Here is a 10,699-nt window from a genome sequence, read left to right as displayed (position 1 = left end):
AAGGAGAAGAGATTCTGCGCACTTAAGGATGAGAGAAATTAGAGGATGAATACAATGTGACCTCCAGATGCAAAATTTAGGGAGTTCAGAAAGAGGTTAAAAATTCAGCGGAGTTTTTTTGCTCTGTTCTCTCTTGCTTGAAGGGACTTTCCCCAAAACAATGTTTATTTCTCATAGAATCTTTACAAATATGAATTGTTTTTCCCATGTTTCATCAATCTGCAGGGTCATGGTACAGGGCATCACCCATCTTTACTGACTGCTGGCTGCCACGGGAACTTCAGAACCCAACAGAGCAATTCCCCTGATGTTCTAGAGGCATGTCCCACAAGATAGCATGGAGCCCCTTTGGGTTTTTCCCAGCCTCTTGCTGATGTACACTGTCTATGAAACTCCTTACAAAAAAAATCAGCTGGGCTTACCAAAAAATATAACATGAATGTCTGTTCCCTCTGTAACAGGTCAGGCTCCCTGTCAAAGGTGCAGGTTCACAATTCCCCAAAGCTATTACCCGAACTCACCATCCAGGAGCCAGAGCATTGCATAAATAATGAAGCAAAATTAAAGGCAAATAGCAACACAAAGCATATAACTGCAACATACTTATAGACACATGAATAAAATCATTAACACAAAAGGAGCTCTTACAAATTGGTAAGAAAAATATACACACTTAGGAAAACTGGCAACAGATATGACACTTTATAAAAAAGAAGTCCAAAAAGTTAATAAACATATGGGGAAATCATACCATAATAGGCACCAAAGAAATGCAATTTAAAATATCAATGAGATACCACTTTTTCACCTTTAGAATCTGGCAGAGTTTACACAATAGAGGAGAGGTGGCCTCAATAATAAATTGAGAACACAATAAAACATGGATTTTCATACATTGCCAGTCGGAGTACAGATTGACCTAAAAAGCACATTCATATTTCACGTGACCAATTGATAGTAATCAGTCTAGGCACTGGTTGTATAGTAGCAAAGACCTTCACAAGGCCCAGTCTATGGCCAGAGCATTGCAGAAGACATTTAATTCTATGCAGTCAGCCGTGTTCATACTCTAGGTTTTAGCTCCATTAGAACATGTGGTCAAACAGAAAGTCAATGCTGAAAGCAGGAAAACCAGCAAAGAAAATTTCAACTCAATCCCGGATATACTCAGCTCAGCAGCAGGCTACAAATAAGGATGTAGAAGTGGTTATTCACTCTGAACCTGGTCAAGAGGGCAGTGGAGGTGAGGCCGACACAGCCCAGGAAACCTACCTGGATGACCTCTGACATTGTCTCCAGCTCTGGGGGTCATGATTACTAGAGACCTGCAGAGCAGAAGCACCAGGCACATCACCCCTTACTCCATTACTTTCCTCTTACAGGGAGTCCTCATCTGTTCCCAGAGGGATACCTGTCAGAACTGGTTGCAGTTACAGATTCCTCTGTGTCTCTAATGGGATACCTTATGTTCTTCTGGCTGCTAGAAGGTGATGGGAGTGTTGATCACAGAAGTGCTAGGTCTGCTTCTGATGAACACAATGGATGCTGTCCCCACATTAAAGTGCCAAATACTCAGAAGAACTATGCAAAAAAGATCTTCATGACTCAGAAAACCACGATGGTGTGATTACTCACCTAGAGCCAGACATCCTGGAATGTGAAGTCAAGTGGGCCTTAGGAAGCCCTAAGCCTTTGTTCATCACTATGAACAAAGCTATTGGAGGTGATGGAATTCCAGTCAAGCTATTTCAAATCCTAAAAGACAATGCTGTTAAAGTGCTGCACTCAATATGCCAGCAAATTTGAAAAGCTCAGCAGTGGCCACAGGACTGGAAAAGGTCAATTTTCATTCCAATCCCAAAGAAGGGCAATGCCAAAGAATGTTCAAACTACACCACAATTGCACTCATCTCACAGGCTAGCAAAGTAATGCTCAAAATTCTCCAAGCCAATCTTCAATAGTACATGAACCATGAACTTCCAGATGCTCAAGCTGGTTTTAGAAAAGGAAGAGGAACCAGAGATCAAATTTCCAACATCTGTTGGATCATCAAAAAAGCAAGACTTCCAGAAAAACATCTATTTCTACCTTATCGACTGTGCCAAAGCCTTTGACTGTGTGGATCACAACAAACTGTGGGAAATTCTTCAAGAGATGGGAATACCACACCACCTTACCTGCCTCCTGAGAAATCTGTATGCAGGTCAAGAGACAACAGTTAGAACTGGACATGGAACAATGAACTGGTTCCAAATTGGGAAAGGAGTATGTCAAGGCTGTATATCGTCACCCTGCTTATATAACTTCTATGCAGAATACATCATGAGAAATGCCAGGCTGGAGGAAGCACAAGCTGGAATCAAGATTGCCTGGAGAAATGTTGATAACTTCAGATACACAGATGACACTACCCTTATGGCAGAAAGCGAAGAACTAAAGAGCCTCTTGATGAAAGTGAAAGAGGAGAGTGAAAAATCTGGCTTAAAACTCAACATTCAAAAAACTAACATCAAGGCATCTGGGCCCATCACTTCATGGCAAATAGGTGAGGAAACAATGGAAACAGTGAGACTTTATTTTCTTGGGCTCCAGAATCACTGCAGATGGTGACTGCACCCATGAAATTAAAAGATGCTTGCTCCTTGGAAGAAAAGCTATGACCAACCTAGACGGTATATTAAAAAGCAAAGACATTACTTTGCTGACAAATGTCCATCTAGTCAAAGCTATGGTTTTTCCAGTAGTCATGTAAGGATGTGAGAGTTGGAGAAATTATGAAGAAAGCTGAGCACCGAAGAATTGATGCTTTTGAACTGTGGTGTTGGAGAAGACTCTTGAGAGTCCCTTGGACTGCAAGGAGATCAAACCAGTCAATCCTAAAGGAAATCAGTCCTGAATATTCATTGGAAGGACGGATGCTCAAGCTGAAACTCCAATACTTTATCCACCTTATGCAAAGAACTGACTCATTGGTAAAGACCCTGATGCTGGGAAAGATTGAAGGCAGGAGAAGAAGGGGATGACAGAGGATGAGATTGTTGGATGGCATCACCAACGCAATGGACATGAGTTTGAGTGAGCTCTGGGAGTTGGTGATGGACAGGGAAGCCTGACGTGCTGCAGTCCATTGGGTTGCAGAGAGTCAGACACGACTGAGTGACTGAATTGTACTGAGCCCTGAGTAAGTGGTATCTCCTGGCCAACCTCTAGTGACCTGCAGGGCCAGTCCCCAATATAGTTCCTCTATTTCACAGTTCAAGAAGCTTTGCAAGTTCAGAGGTACTACCGTTTTGGTTAAATCGAGCTGGTTCAAGTTTTCCACCAGGCAGAGGAGGTGCCTGCTACAAGGCCATGCCTGGCAGGCTAGCTCTGCACAAACTTGTTATGTGTAGCAATTGGAGTTCATTCAAGAAACATAGACACTGCATGTGCTATGGATTAAGAATTTATTTTAGGGATGAGACCTTACACAACTGTGGCAAGACTGAGGAGGGGGCACTGGAGGATCAGAATAAAGTCACTAGTACTTTATCATGATCTACTGGTAAAGGCAGACAAGTCAGAGCTTACAGGAATGTGTGAGAAACCCCAGATCCAATCCATTAACACACTGTAACAGGGGAACGATCTTTTTTAATTGGAATATAATTGCTTCACAATGTTGTATTAGTTTCTCTGGACAACACAGCGAATCAGCTATATGCATACATATACCCCCTCCTTCTTAAGCCGCCTTCCCACCATCCCATTCTGCCCCTCTAGGTCATCACAGCACAGAGCTGAGCTCCCTGTGCTGTACAGCTTCCTGCCAGCTAGCTATTTTACACATAGCAGTGTGTATATGTCAACGCTGCTCTTTCAATTCTTCCTCCACTCTCCTTCCCCACCGATGTCCATAAGTTCATTCTCTATGCCTACACCTCTATTTCTGCCACAAAAATCGGTTCATCAGTACCAGTTTTCTAGATTCCATATATTTGCATTAATATGTGATATTTGTTTTTCTCTTTCTGAATTATTTCACTCTGTATGACAGGTTCTAAGTTCATCCACATCACTTCAGCTGACTCAGTTTCATTGACAGGGGAACTCTCTCTCTCTTTAATGTTTTTTAATTGGAAGATAATTGCTTTACAATGTTTGTTGGCTTCTGCCATACAACAACATGAATCAGCAATAAGTATACACATGTCCCCTCCGTCTCGAACCTTCCTCCCACCCCTTGCCCCATCCCACCCCTCTAGGTTGTCGCAGAGCACCAAGTTGAACTTCCCATGCTATACAGCAACTTCCCACTAGCTATCTATTTTATATACAAAGGAATGTATACGCTTCAGTGCTGCTTTCTCAACTAGTCCCACTCTCTTCTTACCCCGTGTGTACACAAGTCTGTTCTCCATGTTTGCATCTCTATTCCTGCCATGAAAATAGGTTCATCAGCACCATTTTTCTAGAACCCATATAAATGCTTTAATATAAGATATTTGTTTTTCTCTTCTGACTTACTTCACTCTGTATAACAGGCTCCAGGTTCATCCACCTCATTAGAACTGACTCCAATTTGTTTATTTTTATGGCTGGATAATATTCCATTGTATTATATACACACACACGCACACACACACACACACACACATATATACCAAAACGTTATCCATCCCTAATGCTGTTCCTGTGTGCTCAGTAGCTAAGTCCTGTTCAACTCTTTGCAACTCCACGGACTAGCCCACCAGACTCCTCAGTCCATCAGATTTATCAGGCAAGAATACTAGAGTGGATTGTCATTTTCTTCTCCAGGGGATCTTCTCAACCCAGGAATCAAACCCATATCTCCTGCTTGGCAGACATATTCCTTAGCACTGAACCATGACAGGGGAACTCTTAAAGAGGTCTCTGGAAACCTGTTGCCTCTGAGAGTCCACAGCCAAGGATTTAGGTGTAGTCCAGGCTTTACTATTAGTTCCAGGGTCAGCTTTCAATAAAATAAGCTTACAAATAAGGACAAACTAAGACTAAATGAGCCTTCACTAGCCATCACTATACCTGATCATGAAGACTTTCAATCCAACAATAAGAACGGCTACTTCACTTCTGCAGGCCAAACCCCAAAACAAATAAGAAGAGGATTTTGGAAATCAGGTCCCACATTTACCAGTTAGGACATTTTAGAAATAATGGACTCTGAGTCAACCACTATCATTAAATTGTGGTCTATTCATGGTGTTTTAAAACTGTTGCTTACATATTATTATATCCATAGAATTTTTTGTATGCATTTAAGATTTTATTAATAAGCAGAGACATTACTTTGCCAACAAAGGTCCATCTAGTCAAAGCTATGGTTTTTCCAGTAGTCATGTATGGATGTAAGAGTTGGACCATAAAGAATGCTGAGAGCCAAAGAATTGATGCTTTTGAACTTTGGTGTTGGAGAAGACTCTTGAGAGTCCCTTAAATTGCAAGGAGATCAAACCAGTCAATCCTAAAGGAAATTAGTCCTGAATATTCATTGGAAGGACTGATGCTGAAGCTCTAATACTTTGGCCACCTGATGCAAAGAACTGACTCATTGGAAAAGACCCTGATACTGGGAAAGATTGAAGGCAGGAGGAGAAGGGGATGACAGAGGATGAGATGGTTGGATGGCATCACCAAGTCAATGGACATGGAGTTTGAGTGGGCTAAGTTGTTGCATCTTGAAGTCTCTAGAGCACAGGCTCAGTAGTTGTGGCACATGGGCTTAGTTGCTCCTTGGCATGCAGATTCTTCCTAGACCAGGGATTAAACTCATTTCCCCTGCATTAGGCAGGTTCTCACCCACCAGGGTAGTCCCTAACTCATTCTCTTTAACAAGCATTTTAATTTGCCACATTTCATTTACTAATTCTTTATTATTGAACTTTTGTTCATTTCCAACTTTTTACCATTTAAACAATTCTGTGACAAATGTCTTCGGACATTTCTCCATAGGTAAGTATTTTTTCCAGTGAATGTGGTGGATTTTAAAACTTTCAAATTTACTAGATGCTTCTAAATTATTATTCTGAGTAGTTATACTAATGTACACCATTCATTCTCATCAACACTTGATAATATCATCTGTCTCAATCATTCTAAAGTTGCTATCTATCTCATAGATGGAAAATGGTGACATTGTTTTTGCTTCATTTGTAAGTCCCTGATTGCTAGTGAATTTAACATCTTTTCATAAGATCATTGGTAGTATGAGTAGTGAAGTCAACCCTGGAATCAGATTTCTGTATTCTAACCTCAGCTAACCCTTTACTAACTCAGTGATGATGGTCAAGTTACTAACTTCTGTGAGTCTCAGTTGCCTCATCTGTTAATGGAAAGAACATACCATAGACTTCAGAGGGGTGTTGCTGCTGCTGCTGCTGCTGCTGCTGCTAAGTTGCTTCAGTCGTGTCTGTCTCTGTGCGACCCCATAGACGGCAACCCATCAGGCTCCCCTGTCCCTGGGATTCTCCAGGCAAGAACACTGGAGTGGGTTGCCATTGCCTTCTCCAGTGCGTGAAAGTGAAAAGTGAAAGTGAAGTCGCTCAGTCGTGTCGACTCTTAGCAACCCCATGGAGCCTATTAGCCTCAGTCCATGGGATTTTCCAGGCAAGAGTACTGGAGTGGGTTGCCATTGCCTTCTCCCAGAGGGGTATTAGAAGGGTTAAATGAGATAATACATGAAAGCACTTATTGTAATAAAAAACAAATACTAACTGTTCAATGAATATGAGATATGTTCACCTTTTCTTAATTTGTAGCTTATCATATGTTCGCTATTATTCTCATGCTCTGAATATATCTTCTTGGGAACTACCCTGGTGGTTCAATGGCTGAGACTCCATGCTCTCAATCCATGGAGCCTGGGTTCAATCCCTGGTTGGGGCACTAGATCCCACATGCCACAATTAAGGATTCATATGCCACAACTAAAACCTGGCACAGCCAAACAAATAAATATTTTAAAAAGAAAATATCTTCTCTCAGTTTATTACTTGTTTTCTTTATTGCAAAAGTCATATAAGTTAATTCTTAAAATTATATAATAGATGCAAACACATAGCTATTATCTTAGACTTGGAGACAACAATAGTTAACACTTTAAGGTCTAAATGTTTTTAATTGCTTTTATTAATATTTTGAAAAATGTAACACAATTCTTAAGCAATTTATTGTTTCCATGATTTTTAAAATTCATTTACACAGTATGTTACTTCTGTTACTTGATTTATTCACTCATTCATTATGTTTTGACATTTTTCCTCATTGATTTTTTTCACTGCTGAAAAGCATTCTTTTCACTTTTTTGATGAATAGAATAACATAATGACTTATAATGAATAGAATTCTTAATGAACTTATGAGTCTTTTCCTTATGGTTTTTCTCAAATAAACATATGTCAAAGATTTCCTTGATCTGCAAGACAGAAGGCTGCGGAGGTGGACAAGATTCAGGGCGGGAAGGTCTTTGGCAGCTGGACGAAGGAACTACACATGGAACCAATGTGGGCTGTGGCCAGGGGGAGGAAAGTCAGAACTGCAGGTTAGAAAGCTGGCTGTAGCAGCCATGGGAATGCTTACCGCCCCCAGAGCCTGTTGTTGAATCCACGCCCTGCCATTTGAGAAGTGAGGTAGGTCACACACCTGGAAACCTTGGTTGCTTGGAGTGGGCAGCCTGGGGAAGAGCGTTCCAGGCTGGGCCAGGGGAATGTGAGGAAGGATACAGCCTTCCAGAGATATGACAATAGAATGGGAGGCAAGCAAACACCTTCCTTTGAGACCTGAGGGTCTCAGAGGGAGCTGAAGTCAGATTTAGCTGGACGTGGAAAACACCAAACCCTGAACTCCCCTCCAGTGGAGGAAGAGGCCTCCAGGACCTAGTCAGTGCCGCAGTGGACTCCACACTGGGGTCAGGATCAGGATCTAGGGACCAGAAGAGAAACCGTCACCCAGTAGGAATTGTTCGAGTGACCAGTAAGGAGGAGAAAGAAGGGACTTCATCTGGGGAGTGTAGGACACAGTGAGGGCTGGAATGTGCCTGGTGCCCCCTCCTAAGGAGACTGCTTTTCCCAGAAGCCAGGCTCTGCAAATGGGCTCTGCTGTCATCAGTCTCTCCCCTGGGTCTCCCAGCTTTCAGCCCAAACCCCAGTCTGGCTCCTGTGGGGAAATATTGGCCCAAGAAACAAATGTAACTCCAATCCCCCTGGGCTCTGTGTGGGCAGGAGACCTTCTCATGCTCAGGAAGGATGGAGCCTGAAGTTTCTTTTGCCTTCAGGCAGGACTGAGCTCACTACCCCTTGGCCAGAGATATCAAAAAGGGGGCTCCAAAGACTTCCTTGTTACCTCACTCTCTCAAAATTGCAGGAGGCAAGTTCTTCCTGTTTCCCATCTCAGGTCCTTGATGCTACAGTCCTTGCCAAGTGAGGGGCCACAAAGGCACCTGGCCCCTTCTCTTCTGCTTGAGAAAAGCTTCCCATCAACTGACTTGAAATGACAGAATACACCCTTATAGGTCTGAGACTGAAGAGGCCAATGGGTAGCTTCATGGGCACCATAAATGTACCATGTCCTACATCAAATATAATGAAAATATCACTTCTAATATATGACTATCTAAGAGTTGAATGAATTGCCATTGACTAACTGATAAAAAGTTCTATTTACTAGTTATTTAGCTATTTACTAATTTTATTTTGCGGGATCCTTATTTTGACTCAAATATCATTCATGTCTCTAATATGTCTGTAGATTAAGTTTCCAGGACCCTAGACACTTTGCCTACAGTTTCTAATGGATGAAAGAGCCCTGGGAATGCCACCTGGCAGAGAGAGAGGACCACTTCATGGCCTTCATGCTACACCTCCCAGGAGAGCTCATTTTTCTTTTCCTGGGGAAGGAGGAGCAGCTGAGAAAAGACCTGTCCTCTGAGCACATCCTGAGTCCCAGGACATGCCTTCCCCTCGGCAACGCTCCTGTCCCAGCTGAGCCTTATATTCTGGCTACCCTACCTGAGCTTCCAGAAGGGCCTGGCCTGAGCAGGAGTGATGCTCCTGAATGGGATTCTGGTTCTTCCTCCCTGACCACAGGAAAGGGCTGCAGAAGCTGTGGCTCCTGGCTAGAGCCCTGGGGCCACATGCCACTCATGAGTGGCCCCTGAATCTGAGGGAGCTCTGCCCACAACCCCCTTCCCAGCAGAGTTACAAGATCGTGACAACAGTGCCCCAACCATTCTGTAGAGCAAGTCAGCCTGAACTGCTCCCAAGCCATGCTGGGAGCTCTGGGGTGGAGCCCAGCCTGGTCTGCAGTTCCCGCTCACTTTGGTCTCTCTCTCTCTACATCTATGTGAGTGTGTCCATCCATCCCTTTCTTTGTGTATCCATCCATCCCTTTCTCTGTCTCTGGGTCTGTTATTATCTCTCTGTCTCTGCGTCTGTTATTATCTCTCTGTCTCTGCTTTTCCTTTTCTTTCTTACTCTCTATCCATCTCCATCTTTCTCCTTCTGCTTCTATTTCTGTTTGCTGTCTCTGTGTTTCTCTGCATCCAAAGTCTTTATCCCCTATCCCCTGACTTTTTTTCCTGAGTATGTAGCTTTAGCGTTCTGTTTGACTGGGTCTTCAGTTCACTCTCTGCCTTTTTTTCCAACTTGACATATGTTTACTGCTCACTGTGCTACTGGATTTGCCTGCAGTAGAGTCATCTCCAGCCACCCTGCTTTTTACCTCTTCTCTTTAGTCTGCAGCTGCCCCCTTGACTCACAAGTGTTTCTGGGTCTAGCCTGGAAGCCCGGTTCTCTGCCATCCTTCTTCCACTGTCTGTGAATCTCCCTCACCTTCCCACTCTCTCTGCCTCCACCCCTCTGTCCTGCTCTCCCTTCTCTGCAGTTGCCCCTCTCTTTTTGCCCTTGCCCTCTCTTCCAGATCCTCTCTCTCCCTGGGAGACTGGCTTTGTCCCTTCCTCTCTCCACCTGCCCTGTGGATTGCCTGTTTCTCTTTCCCCCTGTCTGGTCTCTGGAGGCTCTTTGCTGTTCCAGTCAACCTGCTCAGACCTCTGGTGCCTCTTTCTCTCAGACCTGGCTCACACTCCACCTTCCCGGCCTCTCCGACATCCCTTTCTGTCTTTCCCTTGCCTCTCTGACTCTTTCTCCTTTTGTGTCTTCATCTTGTTCTGTCCCCTGACTCTTTGGGTCTCATATCTCTCTGCCTCTTTCCTCTAGTCTTTTGTCCACTCCTTACACAAAGAGAATAAACATTGTCCCATCTTCTTCCTCCTTCTGAGTCTCCTCTTCTCCTCCTGTTGATGTCAATTACATGCCCACCATCCATTTTCCTCTCTTCCTGTTTGTGTCCCCAGCCCCAGATTCTGGTTCTCAGTGCCTCTCTCTGCCTTCTTGCCTCTTGTATTTGTGTTTCTTCTTGCCTTCTGAACTTCTGTATCTTTTCCCATCATTCTTTCTGCTGTTGTTGCTCTCTAGTTTTATCTATTTCTGAGTCATTCTTAGCCCCTGCAGGTTGGTGCTGATGCTGCAGGAGGGTATCAGGGAAAGTGGGAAGAGCTGACGACAGGAGAAGGGAGGAGAAAACATATCTTCAGATCTTGACAGAATCATGTATTATTGCAATAAACCTCCTCTTTTACAGATAAGAAACAATTACCTGCTCAGAATCATGGCTCTCAATGTCAAA

Source organism: Bos javanicus, chromosome 3 (genome assembly GCF_032452875.1).
Source record: "Bos javanicus breed banteng chromosome 3, ARS-OSU_banteng_1.0, whole genome shotgun sequence".
In the NCBI taxonomy this organism is placed as follows: domain Eukaryota; kingdom Metazoa; phylum Chordata; class Mammalia; order Artiodactyla; family Bovidae; genus Bos; species Bos javanicus.
The sequence above is the reverse complement of the archived record's forward strand: the minus strand, read 5'-3'. Positions refer to the sequence as shown.